Source organism: Canis aureus, chromosome 10 (genome assembly GCF_053574225.1).
Source record: "Canis aureus isolate CA01 chromosome 10, VMU_Caureus_v.1.0, whole genome shotgun sequence".
Classification (NCBI taxonomy): Eukaryota; Metazoa; Chordata; class Mammalia; order Carnivora; family Canidae; genus Canis; species Canis aureus.
Window position 1 is genome coordinate 47,430,237 of NC_135620.1, and position 23,015 is coordinate 47,453,251.

Below are 23,015 nucleotides of genomic sequence, written 5' to 3' on the forward strand. Positions count from 1 at the left end.
GCCCCAAATAGGTGCATACCTTTAAAACCAACTTCCACTTTGGAGAATGGCTTAGAAGAGAAAATTTGGGACTTGGAACCAGAAGATCAGAGTTCTCTGCTCTGCTACTTATGAGTTCTCTGGTGTGGGGGAAGTCACTTCTTTGCATTCCAGTTTCCTCTGTGGAAAGAAGGAATGGGAGGGGAATGATAATAATGCCCACTGCAAAGGGTTATCATAGAGATTAGAAATGACACTTAAAATGTCGGGCAAATTCTAAGTATAGGGACTCAGAAGCTGACAATTATTTTTATGATTATATCCTTAGTATTAGTATGTCAAGTTGTTTATCTTTGCCCTCCTCTGAAGTTTTACCTGCCTGTTTTCTTTCCTTTCTCCCAAGTGACATTGGATAAATCAAGTTGCCAAGGAAAATGGTGGTTCCTTTCACTTTTAAGCCTAAAGTCAAGCAAGTATGGCAAATGGAGTTCACCTTAAGTGCAAATGCCCATTTATAAGTTTTTGGTGTCTGGATCCCTTTATCGACAAGGATTGTGATAACAGTGCTGTGATTGAGTAATGCTGGCTCTCAGCCTGGAGCATGGGAGGGCAGCAGGCTGGTACTGCTTATTTAACATTAACTCCTGCCCCCTTTGTATCCAGCCCTTTTAGCTTACTAGAATCTGCATCTTGCAAGGTTCTTCCAGTTCAGAATGGACCTCTTCCTGAAAAGACCCCCTCAGAGTCACTTCAAATAAATTATACATTAAGTCAGCTTTCCACCCTAAGATAGTCTCCTTAATGTGAAGGCCCTCTCAGGCTCTTGGATCACTTCTTTCTCACTCCCGCAGAATAACTTACCTTCCAGTCCAACTAATTCTTGTGATAGAGAAAAAGAGCTGTCAATGTAATTGGAGCTTTTCTATCACTTTCCTTGCTCTGTATACCATAAAGGTTTAGCGGGTACAACCCCAAGGAGGCTGGGTGAAGGTGAAATGTGTGAGGTCTGTGATCTGGTTGGTGCTGAAGTCCCTACAGCAGCTTGCTGGATGCTCATTTACTCAGCTCTGCAAATAGTTTTGGCAATGGGAAGTGCTACCAATAGTGACATCGTGGAAAATCACGGTACATAAAAGACTTTATGACACTTCTCTTTTTTTCCGGCTCGCACTCTGGAGTGAACCAGTAAACAAATCATTAAAACAGGAGCAAAATTATTCTTCAGGGGTTTAAGGCTCTGTCCTACTAGGAAGAGAATACTATGGAAGGAAATTTGATGAAAAATACTTAGTAGAACTTAACTTTTAAATGATGTTTTGATGCCAGTGGACTCTAAAAGCCTGACATCAACATTTCTAATATTTATCCATTGCTGTTTAATACAGTAGGTTAAGTGTTGCTTCAGGGAGCCCAGAATTGTTCACTTCCAAGGAGTGAGTGGGATGCTCATTATTTCTCTTATTATTTCTCCTTAGAATTTGTATTGCTTTTATCATCTGCAGACTGCTCCTTGGTAATTTTTATTACTAACAAACCCATAACCTGACGGGCTTCTCTGGAAATAGAGGGTATTGTGAAGTCACTCAGGATATAGATATGGTTCTGATGGGATCAATTAAAATGAATCGTAGCCCAGGGAAAGGTGCTTTGTGGAGCATCACGATGTGACAAAGATGAGTTTAAAAATAATTGCTTATTTTATGACCACATTTCACAATCTTGTTCACCCCGATATTTGTGACAGTCACATTCTGGGCCAATATAAAGAGTGAGATAGAGGAAGACAGACTGGCAAACATGATTTAAAAGGAATTGATGTTTATTGATGAACACTTCGTCATTTCTAAGGGCTTTCAAGAAAAGAGAGCTTTTGTAGATAATGAACAGGGACTGTTAATTCAGATGGCATCATCTGTGTTTCTAAGCCTCCTACCTTACTTTACCTTCCATTGTCTTCTTCCCCTTCCTGTTAGAAATCACAGCACCTCTGTGTGATAGCACTTGAAAATCACACACACATACACATAAACACAAAAACAAAAAACAAACTTTGATTATCGGGTAAGGTTATTTGAATATGTGAGAATGTGCTGTTATTTCACGTTGAATTGGGTGGCTATTGTAGTATTAGTTTGTGATATTATTTGGGAATCTGAATTTAATGATGATGTAAGAACATTCTAATATGGTGAGAGTTTTAAAATACTTCTAGAGTTTCCTTCCTTATTTTTATTTTTTTTAAAGATTTATTTATTTATTTATTTATGATAGACACAGAGAGAGAGAGAGAGGCAGAGACACAGGAGGAGGAAGAAGCAGGCTCCACGCCGGGAGCCCGACGCGGGACTTGACCCCGGGACTCCAGGATCGCGCCCTGGGCCAAAGGCAGGCGCCAAACTGCTGAGCCACCCAGGGATCCCGAGTTTCCTTCCTTAATGTCAGCTTTTATCCAAAATTTCCCTTACTCAAACCCTTTCAAGAGTTGTCTTACTTCTGAGGTACTCCAAACCTATACTTGGCTTTAAAGACTCAATCTCTTTGTACTCCCTCTGTCTTCCTCCTCCTCCATCCTCATCAGGTGGTTCTTTGTAATTCTCCCAAACTGTATCTTCTCCTTCCTCTGTTCCCTTTCTTACCTTCTCTCCCCACTTTAATCCCATCAACTCATTTCCCAGACTTGATATGCCTTTTATTCTCTCTGCCTCTGCAAGTTCAGCAAGCCTATTCAGGGTCCATTTCTTCCAGGGGACCCAGATACCCCATTCTCTACTAAGCTCCCATTCCTCTGAAAAACAGTTTTTTTAAAAAAGATTTTATTTATTTGTTAGAGAGAGAGAGAGAGAGAGAGAGAGAGAATGAGAGGAGGAGGGGCAAAGGGAGAGGGAGAAGCAGACCTCCCACTGAGGAAAGAGTCCAACATGGGCTTGATCCCAGGATGCTGGGATCATGACCTGAGCCAAAAGCAGATGCTTAACTGACTGAGCCACCCATGTGCCCCTGAAATACAAATTTTAAAGCCGTGTTCTCTAACAAATAAAATACAAAACATATATATAATTTTATATTTTCTAGAAATAGGTAAAATGAATTTTAATATTTTATTTCATCTGTTATTTCCAAAATATTTTCATTTCTACATATAATCAGTTTAAAATTATTCATAAGGGGCACCTTGGGTGGCTCAGTGGTTGAGCATCTGCCTTTGGCTCAGGACATGATTCCAAGGTCCTGGGATTGAGCCCCACATCAAGCTCCCTGCAGGGAGTCTGCTTCTCCCTCTGCCTATGTCTCTGCCTTCTTTCTCTGTATCTCTCATGAATAAATATATAAAAATATAAAAAAATATTCATGAGATATTTTTGTTTTGTTCTAGGCCTTAGATATCTAGTTTGTATTTTATACTTATAAACAGTCCCATTTTAGGCTAGCCACATTTCAAGTGCTCGATGTGACAAGTGACTACTCATATTAAACAGTAAGGGTTTAGAGTCTGTACCACATTCTCCAGCTCTCAAACATGTACTTTTGTATTTCTTATCTTTTCACCCGGACCAAATTGTAAACAATTCCATGAAGTTGGAGGCCATGTTTCTACTTCCTCTGTCTTCATACCTCATTCCTGAATGCATAATAGGCAGTTAGTAATTGTCTATTGATGGATTGGTAATATTCTTATCTGTGACCTCTGGTTAAGTAACTATAATAATATTTAGTTAAGCATACTTACCTCCCACTACAACTTCCTCATGGTTGGAATTTCCCATCTTTAACCCATACTTACATTATGATCCAGTTACCACTACCTCTGTTTTGTTAGATTTGAACCTATTGGGACATGTTGGGTGGGATTGTAAGAAATAGACTTACATTATTTGCAGTTCTGTTGCACTAGAGAGCAGCATTTTCACAGAATACTTGTTATTCATACAACTTTGATAAAATAGGATTTGTAGTTGAAATCAGTGGGATAATTGCTTCCATTTCCCTTTTTTACATTCCTAACAGAGATTGGATAAAGACTCACAAGAGTCTCCTCATCCCAGGACCCAACTGTGAAGCAGAGGCTCTCTGATTTGATTGCATAATGGCAAAGATACAGTTTTACAAGCTGAAACCAATCACTGGGATAGAGCTAGCTTGCAAAATTGCAGGGAGGAAAAGTTGTGGGGAAGGGAAGGAGACTCTGTAGAGAATGGGAACAGACGGGGGAGCTGAGGTAGAGGACAAGATGGGGGGGTGTTCAAAGAATGGCAGTGGTGCCAAAATGGAGGGAAGCAGGAGGACAATATAAATCCCAACTATTGTACAGTTTTATGAGAAGTGTACTGATGTGTACTGTTTCTAGTCCTCTAATCAACTTAATTCAAGGCAAAGGTCTCAAAGACAGAATGTTGGAATTATAATTCTAGCACTGTGTCCAATAGACAATAAGTCAAAATCCATGGTTTTTCTCATCACATAAAATTGTCATATTAAAGTTACAAATGTTATCTCTATAAAGTCTAATGTTTAATGCATCTTATGGTCTTTATTAAGAATCTGTCAATGAGCCCCTAAATGACCCATTTACTTAATTTTAAATTATTGTTTCGGTTTCTTATTGGTAATATCATTTTTAGTTCCCTGTTAGCTTTCTCCCCATTTGATAGCAAATATGTCTGCTGATCAAAATTGCTTTACTTGGCTTAATTTTATATTTAAAACATTTCCACATTTTAAATCTTTAGTGCTTTCGCATATTATTTGAATTTTGACAATAGCCAGTTCAACTAAAGCAAAGGTACAAGTCGAGGACCACATTGCTTCAAATGATGGGCTTGGGATTTCACCATAACCAAAGTGTGAAAATTCTCTTCAACCTTTGCTGCTAACTTTTTTTCTTCAGGATCTGCCCCTGCTTGGCCAACTCACTAATTCTGAGCACAGGCTTGGCAGGTGTTCCTGCCAACTTCTGAAGGGCCTGGGAAACACCCCTGTCTCAATATCACTGGCTAGCCAATGGCTAGCATTCTAAAACAAAGGCAGCATACATATTTTGTCAGTGGAAATAGAAATATCCACAGGCAGAAGATTTTGCTTTTTAATAATTTATACCAGTGTTTGTAAAAGTATAGTCTGCAGACTGGGCTAGTCTGTGATGCTGATTTTTTTTCCTATGTATATTTGCTTTGGTTTTATTTCTTTGAAATGTAATTTTAAGTCTCTTAAAGCCAATAACAAAAAAAATTAAGACTCATATTTTGTATACCTTTGATTTTTAAATTTCACTTTCTCATAATTTCTTTTTATTGCATTTTACCAAAGTATTGGCTTCCACGGACCTTTGTCATAGATAGTTTGAGAGACACTAATATTATTATTTAGTGGAAAGTAGGAAAGGGATGTTTTTCACCCTGAGAGTAGATTTTGATAGGAGAAAGGAAACGCAGAGCTCTAGACAACTGATAGAATAAAGGAGAAAAAAAATTGTTTTAGTGTAGAGCATGGTTGCCCTCATTATTTGGCCCGAGTCAGCCCCTGCAATTTGTTAACAAATTTACTACAAAGTTTCATTGAATGTAGAATGTATTTGGTGCTAAAGGTGTTGTCCTTGGTGCTGAAAGGGATGAGAGTAGTCCTTATTTTCCTCTTGTTAAAACTCTAGCCCAGGCTTCCCAAACATGGCTGCTATACATGAGAATCGCATGGAAAGCTTTATAAAAGGTATTGATTCTTGGGCCCCATCTGAAAACCTACCCATTTAGCATGTCTGTGGAAGGCATCTCTGAACCTGTATTTTTAGAAAGATTGGGGTGATTTTGATGTTTGGTTTGTGTTGGGTGGAACTTAGGCTTTGGTCACCCCTTGAAATGAATTAAGGTGGAATTAGCAAGCATTGGAATATGAAAAATGTAATAAACTCAATAAGCATTTATTTAGTACTCTACTCTTCCACATGGTGGATACTAGCAAGTTATTCTAGCTAGGATAATTACTGCTAGACACTATAACCAGAACATTCACATTTCAGTGGCTCGGTATAATAGAACTTTATTTTTTGCTCTCATAGAATCTGATGAAATGTTCTTGGTCAGCCTGTTCTCCTGGTGAGCTCTTCTCAAAACAGTGAATCAGAAATCCAGCCTCTTTTAACTTGATATCCAATCATCTTTACTACATTTCTTCTAGATACTAACTGTCTAGAAGTACTCACAACACTTTAATAGGATGAAAGGAGGCAGGTAAATTAGATCTTCCTGAGTACCCAGGAAGGAAAGGAAATGTTTTGGTGAGAACATAGTATTATCTGCCACAGAAATATATAGTCTCTGTTAATGTTTTAAACAGTTTGTTTCTTCAAAGGTAGTAGGAAATAAGGCCACTGAAGAGACATAGTTTAAGCAAATTCAAGCTTATTTCAGTAGATTCTGTGAAAGGCTGTATAAAGGGTATTCTCTTAATTTGCCATTCCAAGGAGTAATGGTAATAGAGGCCATTTGATTTTGTATCACAAATTACATCATTAGTACCTCTAAAAATAGATACATATTGGTTGTTTCGTATGGGGTCTCCAAATGCTGCTGTGGCCATTATACATTCTAGATATTTTGAGGTCAAGTTCTCTTCCGATCTACCTTATATTGTTTTTGATAGAGAAAATTTCTTAATATACAAAAGGCAAGCAGTATTGTTAGAGAAATCAGGGAGTCTAACTCTCTAAAATCTGATTAAACCTTTGTAAAAAATAAAATCTCCAAACTTGAACTCATGAATTTTGCAGTATCTTTGTGAGATAACTCATCCCTCATCCTTGAAATATTAAGAGTATAGTACTGTATATGATAAAATACTAATATAAAAGGTGAAATAGCTTAGGATCCAGGATAGAATAGAAAAGACAGAGATCTGTCTGGCTTAAAGAATCTTGAAATATTTTATTGATTTTATGATGCCTTGTGACAATGCAGAAGCAAGCTAAACCTTAAATCTGAACAAAAGTAACTTGTGCAGAGCTATTGCAGGTGACATCACATGTTATGCTCCCTATTCTTCTCAAAGATCCATCCTTTTTCATTACCATTACATTTCATCTCCTATAACAGCATCTTCAAGCATGTTTGGCTGAGGGATGGTAGGAATGTTTGTCTTTATATTATATTCCATGATACATAGTCTTGCCAGTGTATTCATTTGTATTTGAATATCTGCAACTATTCTAGTCTTCCACGTGGCCCATATTTTAAAACCAACATTGAATCGTGAGGCCCAACAATCAAAAAATAGGAAGAAGGGAGAAGGCAGGACCAGAGTGTTTTGCTTTATAGTGTTAAGCCCTTAAATTGGCTATAAATGTTAGTTTTTTGTAAAGCTTATTTAATATTAATTTTCCTCAAATTTATATAATATTAATTCTCACAAATGTGCTCTTATTTTTATCCTTAATTATTCCTGTGAATTGTTATTTACTTTTGGACCAAAAGTCTGGATCTTAACTACATGCTACTGAAGGCTTCTTGTGAGTCCATTTGCTTCAAGCCATGAAGAGGTCTAGTAGGTCTGGCCCTTCCAAGGCCATCTTTTACAGATCTCCCAAGACCATCATTGTTGTACAGATCTTGACTTCCAATTGATTCCGTGTTTGAACAGACACCAGGTAATTGGATGTTTCAATAAGGTTCTTTTAGTGAACTTTTTCCCATTGATACTCTTATCCAGCACCAGATGATCCTGACCCTTTAGTGGCAGTTCCAGCATGTGTTGTACTTCTTTCATCAGTTGATGAAGGTTAGCCTCTGGTCACTGCATTTCTGAGGACACTTGAAGGAAGATTGATCTTCTAGACATAATAACAGGCCTTGCATGAATTCACTTTTGTAGTGTAGTGATTGGTATCTAATTCTAGAGAGCTGGAACGCACAATCCAGTTTTATCCAACCCAAAGGAACGTGAAGCTCAGTGAAATTAGATGATTTCAGTAGTCATTTAGCTAGTTAAACATAGGACCCCTAAAAGTTAGGTAAAGATAAAAGCACCAAATGGCCTTTCAATACAAATTTTTTATTGGATTAACTTAAAATTGTTTCTCCTTATTAGGATTATGAGCTGAGTAATTTCCCTTCTGAATAATTACCTTTTTAAAGTAATTACATTCTTGGGATGTATCCCTAGGAAATAGCAGAGAAAAAAATGATGTGTACAGAGTTTTTCACTGAGCCATTACTCAAAGTGGCAACAAGTTTTAAGTGACCCAATAAGAAGTGAATGGTTAAATAATTGAAGATACACCCGAAGGACAGATTGTAATGCAGTTCTGGAAAATGATAATTGATGACTTTGTAGTAACTGGAAATAAAGTCTATGATATAATATGAAACTGAAATACCGGGATATAAAGATGTGGGTTTTCCCATCAGTAAAACAGATTCACTAGGAAAAGAAGGAACTGAGGAGAGCAATCAGAGGATGATGAGGTAAAGCATAAAATCTGTCATTTCCATGAAACTTGCAATATGGACAGATGAAAGGCAAGAGAGGCAGGAAAAGCTGCATGATGTCCTAATCATCAACTTTCATGCCCTAGCATTGTTGTAGACCCCATGAAGAAATAAAAAAGGGGATGGTTTTGAAATTGTTCCTCCATCGACACTTGTCTATACAAGGTTGCAATTTCATTGAGAGCTCTTTGTAAACTTGGGAGCATTTCTGCTATAAATATATTCAGATGATATTTGAAATTCCTCAGCAAGGTACAATTTATCTTTTAAAATAATAGCCCTTTCTCAAATGCACCTGCTGTGATACAGTTACCAAGTATTTGAATTTTAACAGTTTTTAGGACTGCTTTCTGCCCTAGAATTGAGTTTTGGTTAAAGCAGTCTGAATTTGACTCCTCTAATTGCAAAGGAGAGGATGAGCATCTGCCAAGGATTCATTATTTTGCCCTAAACAAGTTGTAAAGATATTATTTATTAAGCTGTTGAGAACATGTGTTAAGAACAAAACAAGTTGCTCAAAGATGTCTAGGTTTTGCAAGAAGCATACCTTGACTTTGGAAGTGGACTGTCAAAGTTGTAGCACAGAACCAGTAAGATAAAGGAGGTTTGAGGAATCCTATTTTCCATTACCTGCTCTCATGCTAACCTATTCTAGAAAAATAAGATGCTGATTTTTAATGACATCCAGGAAGGCATATATTTTTTTATTTTTTAAAAAGATTTTATTTATTTATTCATGAGAGACAGAGGGGGAGAGGGGGGGAGAGAGAGAGAGAGAGAGAGAGAGAGAGAGAAGCAGAGACACAGGCAGAGGGAGAAGCAGGCTCCATGCAGGGAGCCCCATGTGGGACTCTATCCTGGGTCTCCAGGAACAGACCCTGGGCTGAAGGCGGCGCTAAACCACTGAGCCACCCGGGCTGCCCAGGAAGGCATATTGTAATCATATTGAAGAATGGCTTTGTGAGTGGGCAATAAATGTATCTGCATATCAGTGTTACTGCATTTTTAAAAATATTGTATTTATTTATTCATGAAAGACACACAGGGGCAGAGACACAGGTAGAGGGAGAAGCAGGCTCTACCCAGGGAGCCTGATGTGGGACTTGATCCCAGGACTCCCTGGGCTGAAGGCAAATGCTCAACCACTGAGCCACCAGTGTTACTACATTTGAAAGAGCATGCTTAAGCCATTGTGAAACCTCAAGGATTAAAAAATTCCTGGGTTAGGCACTGGCTGTAAGGTGACTGTTTCTCAGGATTTCCATGGTTTATGTGCCAGGAAGCAAGCCAGACTCACACCACCAAATTGTGCATACTGATACGCACATGTATGTTTATTGTTTTTATTAATAAAAATTACAAAACTACAACTTTCTACACAGCACTCCATAATTAACCATAGTTTTGTTGTCAGAAAATATGCTAAATATATTCAGAACAGTTGTCACCTCTAAGAAAATCCAGTAATCTCATTCATTTGTTTAATAAATATTTATCGAGTCTCTATCATGTGCAAAGTATCATCGTAGGTACTTGAAAGCTTATACACACACACACACACACACACACACACAAGTCCTGCCCTCAAACAAACTTTGAGGGCAGAAAGGAGACAGAAATAACACAAATCAAAGAAATATATACTAGAGGATTGAAAGGAGAAGGACCCCTTGCTACTGAAGCTTTTAAAGACCTTGAACTTGGCCTTGGAAGTCACATGTTCTCCTGGCAAGTACATTCATTCTCTTGACAAATATTTATTCAATGACCATGTGCCAGGCACTGTATTGGTAATAAGCATACAGTGGTGAAGACAGATTTAATCCAGTTCTCTTCAGACTTACAGTCTGATGGGGAGATAGGCATGAAACAAATAATCATCAAGTAAAGCCAATCAACTGATCCTGAGAGTGAGAACTTCACTTACTATTGCCAGTAGAGTAGGGCTGAATCAACTGTTCTTCATGAAGGTTGGCAAGGATGTAGGTCTTTGTGAAATAAATTTACTTGGAAAATGATACCTTAAGGAAACTTCATAAGCACTAGCTTTTTGCCAAAAGTTACTATTCAGGCTGTTCCACTGCAGAACAGAGGGGGAAAAAACCCTTCCAACTTCACCTTTGCCGTTGCTGTGCTTGGATCATTTTTCTATTAAAACCCATCCTTTGTTTGACATTGTGGCTGATTATATAAGTGAGTTTGGAAAACATTCAACTGCTCTATTGCTCTAGTATATGATGCCATGTATTTCTGACTTCTTCCCATGAATATGAAGATGTGAAAGTCTGTCATTACCTATAGTGTCTCATTTAGCCCCATTATCTGCAGCATCTCATTCTTACTGTAGAATCAGTTCCTACTCCTGGCCACTGATGCACTACAATGAAATTGTATTTAAAAATAATGGTCAAAACCAGGAACATTACACTTGAATGCCTAACCTCTCAGCATACCTGAGACTCTTCCCTTTCAAGATGCTTCATTAGAGTGTATTTATTATTCCCAAATACACTGCTCTCAGCATTTATATATTAGTTTTTGATCCAGGTAATTTGCAGCACAAGTTTACCTAATAAAGGGATTTGAGAATATTCCCTCTGTAAACTTATATAGTTAACTTTGTATTGCCTATATTTATGGGTGATAGTTATAGTGTGAGTAAGTCAAAATCAGAGATAATACATAGGAATTTAACTCTGAGTTAGTGATTCTTAAACTTTGCATGAGAGCTGGAGACCGTTCATTAATACTGTGTAGTAGTCTCATTAAAGTGGAGCTTCTGTGGTTACAACAAGGGCTGGAAGCTGGAAACTCCTCACGTCTAGGCCGCAAGGGCCCTCAACGGAGTTTCAAGACTTCTCAGAAGAGAGTTCTGAAGCTTCTATCTCCGGCCAGCAGTCCTCCCAATATGGGATCCATGGGTTCCTCTGGGTCATGGGTTTCTACCTGGTGGGCTGTGAAATGATCATTTTATAAGAAAATAATACAGATTTCTGTAGATTTTAATTTTCTCTGGTCATTAAAAGCAACGTCATTATGATCTATTTGTGTGTTGTTATAGATACAAAAATTTCATACATCTTCATGATTTTAGTTTCTTTTTTAAATTAAAATTTTTAAAGCATTGAGTTCTTCCTCCACTGAAAAGTGGAAGCCCAAACTGTAGGTGGGTCTTTTGTATTTTATTTTATTTTATTTTATTTTATTTTATTTTATTTTATCTTATCTTATTTTATTTTATTTTTTTAAGGATTTTATTTATTTACTCATGAGGGACAGAAAGAGAGAGAGAGAGAGAGAGGCAGAGACACAGGCAGAGGGAGAAGTAGGCTCCATGCAGGGAGCCCGACGTGGGACTTGACCCCAGATCCCTGGTCTCCAGGATCAGGCCCTGGGCTGAAGGCGGTGCTAAACCACTGAGCCACCCAGGCTGCCTCTCTTTTGTATTTTAGTTTACCTAAATGGGCCACAAGGAAAAAAGGTTTGGAAGTCTTTTCCCATAAAAATACATTTAATTTCTACCTTGTCCAGTCTTGGCAACAGTCTTGGTAGACAAATGAGCAGGGTTTTATTCCAATACATTTTATTTCCTCTGGCCATCTTCTGATGGAGGTGTGAAAAGCCAAAATGTGGATAGCTGGAAAGAAAAGTAGGAATAGCAAAAAGCCACATTAATGGAACTAGCAATATGTGAAAGGGCTTCAAGGTGCTAAGAACACAGATAATGTGTAGCTCTTTACGTGGAAATTCAAAAGCAGCAGATGTCACTCCTCAGTCCCTGCCTATCTCTAAGCCTCTGCAGTCCTACCCTTTCTGTAGCCTAAGACTCTTGGACCCCCATGATCTAACCCATACTCTCACCTAAGAAACATTTTTAAGCCAGTTATTTTTTTTTTTAATATACTCTGGGATCATACCCTGAGCTAAAGGCAGACGCTCAACTGCTGAGCCACTCAGACGTCCCTAAGCCAGTTATTAAACTGAAGAATTCTTTAAAATCATTAAAAAAATTATCCAATGGTTGATTATCACCCATAAAGGGCTAAATAAAGTTTCAGAATTCTTTTTTTTTTAATGTGTTTCTCAGGGAGCTATTGAAACATATGTATATGTAGAATTTGGCTTTAAGGATATTAAAGTAACAGGTATTATTAAGATGTACATAATTAGAGAGTAAAACATTATGATGAAACATTATGATAAAAGTTAAAATATTTATAGGATGAAAGATACAAAAACAAAGATAAAAAGACAAGCATTAGTCTGGGAGAAAATATTTGCCATGTATATAAAAGACAAATGATTAAAATATAGAGCTCATTAGGCCACCTTGTTGTGGTCCTGGGGTCCTGGGATCGAGTCCCACATCAGGCTCCCCGCAGGCTGCCTGCTTCTCCCTCTGCTTATGTCTCTGCCTCTCTCTCTGTGCCTCTCATGAATAAATAAATAAAATCTTAAAAATGTAGAATTATGTATTATATGTATATATAGACAGAGGAAGATATAGTAGAGGTTATAGGCCAATTTTTCCTAGGCCTCATTTAATATATATATATATGTATATACATGTATATAATACACATTATGTATTGTATTATACATATGCATGTATGTATTATATATTACCGATATATATTTCTCTCAGACATGTAATTTGGTTGAAAAAGCAGGTCATAGAATAATATCTATAGTGCAATTCAATTTATGCTAAAAAATCACTTTTGTCTATTTGTATATATATGCATGCATATAGGTTAAAAACTAGAAAGAGCTAGAAAAGCCAGAAGAACATTTGTCAAACTAAAATGATAAATTATTTTCATAAGGGGCTGGGAGTTGGATAGGGTAAGGATGAAGGGGAAGGGAACTTTCATGGTTTATTATCTTTATGTTGTTTAAATCTTTACAGTGAGAATATATACAGATATAATAATTGTGTAATAAGAAAAGCAATAAAGCGAGAAAACTACCCAAACCAGACATGATAATAAGGGGTGTGATTATGGTGTTGTCAAGATAATAATTGCCACAGAAAAGCTGCAAGAGGATACAGGCAGGCTCTTCCTTGAGGCACATTTTCCTCATCTGAAAGTTCCTCAGAGTGGAGAGATGGGAGAGAAGGTGAAATACATTTCTTTTCTAAGATTTTTCTAGCTCAAAATTCCTTGTCTTTAAAGCCACTTCCAAAGTGGTTGTGCCATTTTGTATTTCCACCATCACCATATGAGAATTTCAGTTGCTTTTTGTCTTTGTTAGCACCTAGTATGGTCAGGTTTTTTTCTTCTTAAATTTAGCCTTTCTAGTGTATAGTGATATTTCTTTGTGGTTTTAGTATGCATTTTCCTAATGACTAATGGTGTACATTATGTTACATACTTATTTGCCATCTGAAGTGAATCAGTGACCTAAAACTATAAAACTTCTAGAAGAAAATGTATAAACTAATCTTTTTAAAAAGATTTATTTGCTTGAGAGAGAGGGAAAGAGAGTCTCAGACTCCACACTGAGCATGGAGCCAGACACTGGGCTTGATCCCTCGACATTGAGATCATGATCTGAGACAAAACCAAGAGTTGGCCGCTTAACCAACTATGCCACCCAGGCATCCCTGAACGAATCCTTTTAATTCGTTAGCCTGAACTAAGTAAGTGTTTCTTAGGACAAAAACTCTTACAAACCCATGAAAAAAAAGAATTGATAATTGGACTTCATAAAAAATTACAAATTGCTTTATAAAAAACACTATCAAGAAAATGAAAAGATAAACCACAGACTGAGAGAAAATATTTGCAAAATATCTGACATTTGAAGGTCTGATAAAGTCTTTGTATCCAGAGTATATGAAAAGCTTTTCCAACTCAATAAAAAGGAAGCAATAGCAAATGATCTAAAGATTTGAACAGGCACTCCAGCTGCTTTTTTCAATAATGACTACAATAAAAGATGAACTATCCTACTCTGGGCATTGATTGAGTTAATAGCCTGTGATTAGAATCCTATCCAGATGTAGCTATTTTTGCTGTAATGAATGTCCTTTTGTGATGACTCTTATCTAGAATTTGCAATAACAAGTGATTAGCCTTACAATGGCTTGTTTTTCACTACAAGTAAATAACTGATTTCATAAACTTATATTTTACAGTATAACTAAGCATATCCTACACAAAGTGTTGTTGTTTTAATCTTGACTTGTGCTCATTCTCAAGTGATATTGGTAGGTAGAATAATTGCCCCCTAAAGACCTCCGTGCCTAAACCTTGAATCCTTTAACGTGGCAAAATGGACTTTGCATATGTGATTAAGGTTAAGGACCTTCTATGGGGAGATTATCTTGTATTATCCAGGTGGGTGCAGTCTAATTGTATGAGGCCTTAAGGAGAATCTTTCCTAGCTGCAATTGAGGGAAGGCTGAAGCTATAGAGTAAGGGTCAAGAAGATGTGATGTGGGGAAATAGCCTGCTATTGCAGGCCTTTAAAATGGAGGAAGGATGCCATGAGCCAAGGAATGTGGCTAGCCTGTAGAAGCTGGAAAAGGCAAGGAATGGATTTTCCCATAAAGCCTCCAGAAAGGAATACAGTTCTTGAATTCAGCCATGTTGGACATCTGGCCTGTGGAGTGGCAGGATAATAAATTTGTATTGTTTTAAATCACTGAGCTGTAGTAATTTATTACAGTAATAATTGAAAACTAATACTAAAGGATAAACAATCAAAAGCAATTACATTTAAAGTGTATGGAATTTAGACACTTTTATTTAAAATTTTAAGTCAGGGGTACCTGAGTGGCAGTTACATGTCCAGCTCTTGGTTTTGGCTCAGGTCTGATCTCAAGGTCCTAAAATCAAGCCCGGGTTCCTGCTCTGCTCTCAGCATGGAGTCTGCTTGAGTTTCTCTCTCCCTCTCCCTCTGCCCCTCCCCTTGCTCTCTCTCTCTCTCTCTCTTTCTCTAAAATAAATAAATAATCTTTTAAAAAACTTTAAGGGGGCGCCTGGGTGCTTAGTCAGTTAAGTGTCTACCTTCAGCTCAGGTAGAGTTCCTGGAGTTCTGGGATTGAGCCCTGCATCTGGCTCCCAACTCAGCGGGGAGCCTGCTTCTCCCTTTCCTGCTCTCCCTGCTTATGCTCTCTCTCTGTGTGTCAAATGAATACATAAAATCTTTAAAAAAATTTTTTAAGCTAAAATCATTTTTCTTGTAGCTTTTCAAAAAAACTAATATACTTATTAAATATTGGATAATAAATTTATCCAACATAATTAAAACATACAAATTATAATAAATGTAAGCATTTAAATAAAAATATTTAAAGTTTTTGAATTATTTTAGTTTAATTTTTATTTTTTAATTTATTTATGATAGTCACAGAGAGAGAGAGAGAGAGAGAGAGGCAGAGACACATGCACCGGGAGCCTGATGTGGGATTCGATCCCGGGTCTCCAGGATCGCGCCCTGGGCCAAAGGCAGGCGCTAAACTGCTGCACCACCCAGGGATCCCCTATTTTAGTTTAATTTTTATGAATATAATAAAATCTTAAGTATTTTCATAATGGTGAGTGAAGTTTTTGGACTTTTTATGTTCTGTGTCCATCTAATTGCCAATATTTCAATCGCATCACATCTAAGCCTACATAAACACAAATTTATGAAATATTCAGTATTGCAAATTTTAAAAAAAGATTTATTTATTCATTTTAGAGAAAGCATGTGCATGCATTGGGGGAGGGCAGAGAAAAAGGGAGAATCCGGAGCAGACTCCCTGCTGAGTGGGGTTTTATCTCACAACCCTGAGAGAGTGACCGGAGCCAAAATCAGGAGTCAGAAATGTAACGGACTGAGGCACCCAGGCACCCCTGAATTGCAAAATGTTCTTAAACAACCATGTTTAATTTTCCAAAGCTGATCTGATTCATAAATACCTCCAGACCTGTGAATTGGAACATGGAGAGAAGCAAGAAAACAGGATCATGGTACTCCTGGGAAACTGTATTTCATTATGCAGGAATCTATTGTATTCATATTATCTGAGAGGAAGGATTTGACAAGTTAATTAATTTATCTTTTCTCTTATTTGAGCACTTCTGCCACTCAAACCCTCCCCACATAAGTCAGTGTTTGTCTCTGATTTCAACAGTGGTACAACCCACAAACCTACGCAGAATTCAGGGGCATTTACCCCTTGTTTTGAAGTCAGAGGATTAAGTAAAATACGAGAGAAGTGTTTCTTTGGGTCCCAGATGGTGAGTCGTGAAAGCAGATGTTTGTGGTTGTGGGTCCTGCTATGCCAGTTCTGAATGTTGGATCCTAGGTGACAGAGGCACCTGTGTGTTCTTTGGGTAATATTTGTAAGTCTGTGATATGCCAGCCCTCTAAAGCCCATGGTACAGAGGGGTGGCGCCTCTTTCCTGGGCTTTAGGGCAGTATTGAAATATCTAACACACCCATGAGATCTCTCAGACCATGAAGAGTAATCTCCAGGTTATTGTGATAACAGAATGTTTTCTTCAGGGTTCAGTTGTATTACAAGTGGTCCCAGATTTGATTGTCTTAGTGCCAGAGGTGCTGGGCTCCAAAAGGAGTGAGAGCAAATGTTTACGAAAACCCATTCTCTCATACCAGTGAGTGTGACTCATTTTACTGATTGTCTCCAGTATTATGTAACTCTGGCTGGGCCCTGTTGGCTCCAAATCCTTGGGATCAAATTTTCTTTTTCCTCAGACTTGCATCATATATTTATTCCCCTCCCCCCCCATATCTTTCTCTTGTCCACATGCTCTCCTCTAGCTGAACATTGTGTATTTGCAGTGGTCTCCCGTGTCTCTGCTGCCCTAGCTTTCCCCAGACTTTCTCCTGTGCTGTGGCTGCCCTTGCTGCTTGTCAGCTGGCTCTCACCTCACTGGGTGTGCTTCCTTATTCTGTTGTATTTATTTTTGTTGAGTTGAGGAAGAAGGGAGTCCCGTGAAGGCCCTTGAGATCTAGATTTTCATTCTAGAGTTCTTTCCCAGTAGTGCAATGAAAGTGGATGTTAAAGGTTTCCAGGGCAGAAGAGAAAGGAAAATGTTGCCCAGATGCCAGAGTCTATCAGAGTTGTAGTGTAAATGACCAAGCAAGGTGTGATCATTAACACCACCCCTTAAAGACCAGTAAGCCTATTACCAATCACTCATTATAAAGTCACACTTTATTATCCAGCATTTCTTTCAGCAGGACTTGGTGACATTTTAAAAATAAAATGTGTGTGTGTGTGTAGGCTCCATGCCCAGTGTAGAGCCCAACGTGGGGCTCAAACTTATGACCCTCAGATTGAGATTCAGACACTTAACTGACTGAGCCACCCAGATTCCCAAAGGGTTACAGATTTTTTTAAAAGGAAAAAGGAACCAGTGAATGAAAACTTCCTCTTTTTTATTTAATAAAGAAGTTTTATTTAACACAACAAAAAAATGAGAGTTCTGCAATTACTCAATTTTTTTCTGTTCCTTTTCCTGTCTTGTAGCCTTATTAATATAACACATAGCCTAAAATTCTAAGATTATTTTTTAAAAGTGGCATTAAAACATGTTAACTCAGGATGAGTGACTGTGATCTGCAAGTGCAGGCTTTGCCAAACCTGGGCTCAACAGCTGAGGACATCTGATGTACATACGTGGACTCAGCCCTGAGCCCTGTCCCTCGTTTTCTAAGAGTGATCCTTTTGAAGACACAGTTATTATTTTTCTTTCTTTCTTTTTTTTTAAGTAAGTCTAGAGCAATAGTCCTCAGGCCTAGCTGCATATGAACAACAGGTAAGGAACTTCTACAAAATATCAGTGCCTAAACTCACCCCCACACCAATTAAACACGACTCTTTTTGGGGAGGCAGGAATCTTTTTAAAAAGACCCAAGTTCTTCTAATGTTCCACCAGGGTTAAATACCACTCTTCTATTCTAGAGTAGTGGCTGTCAACTAGAGATGGTTTTTGGCTTCTAGGGGATATTTGGCAATGTTGAGAGACTTTTTTGGTTGTCCCATCTGGGAGGGTGCTAGTGACATCTAGTGAGTAGAGGCCTGGATTGACTGCTAACGTTCTGTAATACATAGGACAGTCTCCACAACAAAGTCACCTGGCACACCATGTCAGAAGTGCCAAGGTTTAGAAACTGATCTAAACTGACACTAAGTTACCCTCAAGCTGATGCTGTTGAGATTCTAGTAGCATATTCCAGATGTGATATCGGGATTCTTGCCTAATTTGCAAAGCCTCAGTTCCTACAACTCCCTATCCCAAACCTTAATGTTTATTAGAAGAATGAAGGATCTTCAAAAGGCTGACTGCTTTCTTGCTTGCCGGGACCGCTGAGAAATTATTGCTCCCAATTGCCCATTACTGTGCTCTGCTTATCTTTTGGGACACAGATGTTACCATCTATCAGACTTCCTATTGCTAACTATTTCTCTCGTTATAGAATTTTTAATATTGGAGTTTTAATTCTAGTGTTTTGTTTTTTTTTTTCTGTGGTTACATGAGTAAACAATGGCAATCACCCCACCCCCAATCCCCCTCAGTGACTGTATTTATAAATAGGCAGTCATCTAAGATTCAGGGAAGGATTGGCCAGCATTTAGAAAAAAATTCTTCTGCAACATAGGTTGTCAATAATGAAAATGCATGCTAGCAGGAAATTTGTAAGTAAGACAACCATGTCCAGGAGACCTTTTCTGAGCAGACTGCTTTTATTTTTATTTTATTTTTTAAAGATTTTGCTTATTTATTCATGAGAGACAGAGAGACAGAGACAGAGAGAGAGGCAGAGACACAAGCAGAGGGAGAAGCAGGCTCTATGCAGGGAGCCTGACACGGGACTTGATCCCCGGTCTCCAGGATCATACCCTGGGCTGCAGGCGGTGCTAAACCGCCTAAAAAAGACTGCTTTTAGAATCAGAATAAGTCTGATTGAGAAAAGATTCAGCAAAGGAAAAAATGAATGAATAGCAGCTCCTTGCAGGTATAGGGGTAGATGGGCAAATGTGAACACAAAAAGAAATAGAAACTTTGGTGTGACACCTTTTTCTGGGAGGGTCTGGCTCTCTGGCATGATGAAGACAGAAGAGGGAGCCATTAAAGCAGTGAGACTTTGAATTCCTCTGAACTCCTTACCCAGGCCCCAGAAAAGTCAAATTTTCCTTTTCTCAGTTCTCGGGTCCCTGTTGTGGAGTTGGGTGCCCAGATTTAGCAAATACAAATAAAGGGCCTCAATTAGACTTGAATATCAGATAAACAACAAATATTTTTTAGTATAGAAGTATGTCCCAAATATTGTGTGGAATGTATTTATACTGAACAAAACCTTGTTGCCTATCTGAAATTCAGATTTAATTGGGTGTGTTGTCTTTTATCGGCACCTGGAGTTTCCTTCCAAGTGGAGATGATGAGGAGTAAACCAGATAGGACAACGTGGAACCCCAAGTACAGGACTTATTACCTACCACTGACTAATAGCATTGGTAGAAGAAGCAGTGGGGGAGGGGTACCCAGAGGCTCTCCCATATGGTCATGCACAAAATAATCCTTTTATGATCTTAGTATCCTTTCTCTTGATGACTTCATTCTTCATAGTTCAAACTCCTCCCAAATTTCTGTCCAGACAGCCCTCATTTTCTGACATGCAAAATTAACCAGACCTAGAATGGCCCTCCTTTAATTACTATTTACTTTATTTGCATGAATTTTTTCTTCCTTCATTATAATGTCATTTCCATAAAATAGAGAACCACTACCAGTGTATGTAACTATGAATGGAATATGTGCAGAAGAATTTTTTTTAATTTTTTAAAAAGATTTTATTTATTCATGATAGACACACACACACACACACACACACACACACACACAAAGAGGCAGAGACACAGGCAGAGAGAGGAGCAGGCTCCATGCAGGGAGTCCGACGTGGGACTTGATCCTGGGACTCCAGGATCACACCCTGGGTGGAAGGCAGGCGTTTAAACCGCTGAGCCACCCGGGCTGCCCTGTGCAGAAGAATTTTGACAAAGATTTCAGGGATGCCTTGGTGGCTCAGACAGTTAAGCATCCAACTCTTGGTTTTGGCTCCGGTTGTGATCTCACAGTCATTGGTTCAAGCCCCACTTCGGGCTCCATGCTCAGTGGGGAGTCAGCTTGAGATTCTTTCTCCCTCTCCCTCTGCCCCCATCTTGCTAGCTCTTTCTCTTTCTCTCTTTAAAATAAGTAAATAAATCTTTTTTTTTTTTTTAAAGAGCTTTGACAAAGATTTTTAATTCTACTTCTTAAGACTGTGTGTTCTTGGCTACTCTTCCTTTGGTAGTCAAAAGAATGCAAATAATCCTGTAGTCCTATTTTCTCTGTTTTTTTCTTGCTCTTCCCATTGTGTTTGACTTGTCCTCAAGTTTTGCATCTCTTTGTTAATTTTATTTTGCCTTTTTTCTTCCGTTGCATAGATCTCCTTTTTATACAGGACTTTCAACTCAACAAATAATAGTTGATGTACACACAAAATGGGAGAGACAGACATGCTGCAAAATGCATCAGTGTCAAGTAGGTGGCATTCTCTAGAATAGACAAAGGTAAAGTTTAATGGGCCCTTATAATTAAACGGTTTTTGGTTTTGAGTAATTTTTTAAAACATTTTATTTATTCATTCATGAGAGAGAGAGAGAGAGAGGCAGAGAGAGGCAGAGACACAGGCAGAGGGAGAAGCAGGCAGAGGGAGAAGCAGGCTCCACACAGGGAGCCTAATGTGGGACTTGATCCCGGGACTCCAGGATCACACCTCGGGCCAAAGGCAGGTGAACCCCTGAACCACCCAAGGATCGCCTGGTTTTGAGTAATTTGTGTGACCCTAGAGATCCTCCAGAAGTTGTGGTTTCTTTTTCTGAGACTGGAACTTTAGTCACAAGTACTGTGAGGTTTGTGGGCAAAAGCATGTAACTAGAGAGTAAGCCTAGCTGACCGCTGAGCATCTGAATGTTGATAGTGGTATGTTCACTCATTCATCAGGTAGTCCTGGAGATTCAGAAATTAAGAGACCTTGTCCTCATCAAGGAGACAGATAATAAACAAGCAAACAAGAAAATAAATAATTTAATCTCAGGTTGTGGTAAGTACCATGAAGAAAAATTAAGTGGGATGAGGGATAAGTGTAGCATTAGGATGAGGGAGGAGGGTGCATTTTTAATATGATGGTCAGAAAAGAGTTTGCTAAGGAGATAGTGATTGATAAAATCAGACTGCTGGGAAGGAGTAAGCCATATTACTATTTGGGGGAACTTAGAAGGATCAGAAAATGCAAAAGTTTGAATTCAAGAAGCAGCAGGATGCTGGAACAGAAGGGGAGTCATCACAGAATGTGGTAGGAGATGAGTCAGAAAAATAAGTAGGGGCCAGATCATGATGGAGCTGGTAGTTCACAGAAAGGAATGCCGTGGGGCACCTGGGTGGCTCAGTGATTGAGCATCTGCCTTCTGCTCAGGTTGTGATCCCAGGGTCCTGGGATTGAGTCCCACATCGAGCTCCCTGGAGGGAGCCTGCATCTCCCTCTGCCTGTGTCTCTGCCTCTCTCTGTGCCTCTCATGAATAAATAAATAAAAATCTTAAAAAAAAAAAGAGGATGCCATGGGCAGCCATTGGGTATTTTAAGCAGAGGTGAAATAGGATCTGAATTAACATTTAATGTATCATTGTGGCTACTGTGTAGGGAATTGACTGTAGGTTAGGGACAGTTGTAAAGCAGGAGTGAGTGGGGAGACTGGTTAGGAGTATTGAGATAGAATAGGCAGAGAAAGGTACTAGCTTAGGTGATAATAGTGGAGGTGGTGGTAGATGCTTGGACCATACATCAGATGATATGAATAGTGTCAGGAAATAGAGGAATAATAAATGATGGGCTTTTGACCGAAGCAATTGGGAAAATAGGGATGCCATTTGTTGAGATGGAGAAGACTAAGTAGGAATAGTTTTTGTTGTTGTCTTTGAAATATTTCTTTGAAACAATCATAAATTTACAGAAATACTTGTGAATATCACACAAGGAACTTTTTTTTTTCCTGAACTATTTGTAAGTTGCCAACCTGATGCCTCACCACCTTTGAATATGTTAGTACTCCATACTTTAGTATTCAGGGCATTTAGTTACTATTCAACATAGTTATAATCAAAGTATTTCTTTAGTATTTCGTTAATATTCCTAGTAACAAGGATAGTCTCCTGTTTAACTATAAAATATCAAATTGAGGAAGATAACGTTGATATTCTTCCACCATCTAATTCTCAGACCATGTTCATGTGTTACACCTGTTCCTAAAGTGTCTAAAAACACCCAGTTCAGAATCCTGCATCGCATTTGGTTGTTCTATTTCTTTTGTCTTGTTTAGTCTGGAGGAGTTTCTCAATCCTTCATCAGGTTTAATGACTTCATTTTCTCTGTTCATGAAATATGACCACAGACTCAGCAGCTTGAAGCAACATACATTTATTTTCTCAGTTTTTGGAGATCAGGAGTTTAGTCCTGGCTGGGATAGATTCTCTGCTTCAAGGTCACCAGGCTGTAATCCAC

The 23,015-nt window shown here is 38.4% G+C and overlaps 1 protein-coding gene across 3 annotated transcripts in view; it reads left to right on the plus strand.

The window, feature by feature from the left end:
• The window catches only part of LOC144322332 (uncharacterized), a 360,447-nt gene that overhangs the window by 21,910 nt on the left and 315,522 nt on the right, over nt 1–23,015 (plus strand). For 2 of the 3 annotated variants that reach the window (XR_013387973.1, XR_013387972.1), the window contains exon 4: nt 2,251–5,215. The exons of the other annotated variant lie outside the window; for it this stretch is intronic. The gene's annotated coding sequence lies outside the window, so the exon portion shown is untranslated. Of the gene's footprint in view, nt 1–2,250; nt 5,216–23,015 lie in introns of those variants that run through there. 3 annotated transcript variants of the gene reach the window in all.